The following is a 763-nucleotide window of genomic DNA, read 5'->3' on the forward strand; positions in this document are numbered from 1 at the left end:
TTCACTCCAGCACGCAACGCTGCTGACGTCATCCAGGGTGCGCTCTCCTGATGCCGCGCGCAGCACGTTCAGATGTTTGTCTCGTGCAAACAGATGTTACTAATGTATGAGCACTAATTGTCTCGTGCATAGTGCGGCGTTTGTTTACCACTGTGCAAACCGGTTTAATGTTTGTACAGCAGGAAACAATAATGAAAAACAGACATTAGTAATATTATATAATAAATAATAAACTATATTGGCACAGATCTTTTAAAAACAAAATTACAGAGTGCTTCACATGGTACAACCATGAGTAAAACATCCAAGACTATAGTGAGGTAAATAGTTCCAGTAAATGGAAATAATAAGAAATAGAAAATGAAAGACCTAGTAAGTGTTTTAATTTTTATTATAAAATTAAAGATAAGATGAAATAAGCCTTTATTGATAGCCAGAATGTAAAGATAGTATATAATGCAATAAAACAGCATAACATAATATATAGTACAGCAACAGAATACAAAATATAATATAGACTCACAGGCCACTTTATTAGGTACACCTTGCCTTCAGAACTGCCTTAATTCTTGACATCACACAGTAGCTGCAGATTTGTCGGCTGCACGTCCATGACGAGAATCTCCCGTTCCAGCACATCCCAAAGGTGCTCTATTGGACTGAGATCTGGTGACTGTGGAGGCCATTGGAGTACAGTGAACTCATTGTCATGTTTGAGATGATGTGAGCTTTGTGACATGGTGCGTTATCCTGCTGGAAGTAG

This window comes from Epinephelus moara, chromosome 6 (assembly GCF_006386435.1).
Source record: "Epinephelus moara isolate mb chromosome 6, YSFRI_EMoa_1.0, whole genome shotgun sequence".
Classification (NCBI taxonomy): Eukaryota; Metazoa; Chordata; class Actinopteri; order Perciformes; family Serranidae; genus Epinephelus; species Epinephelus moara.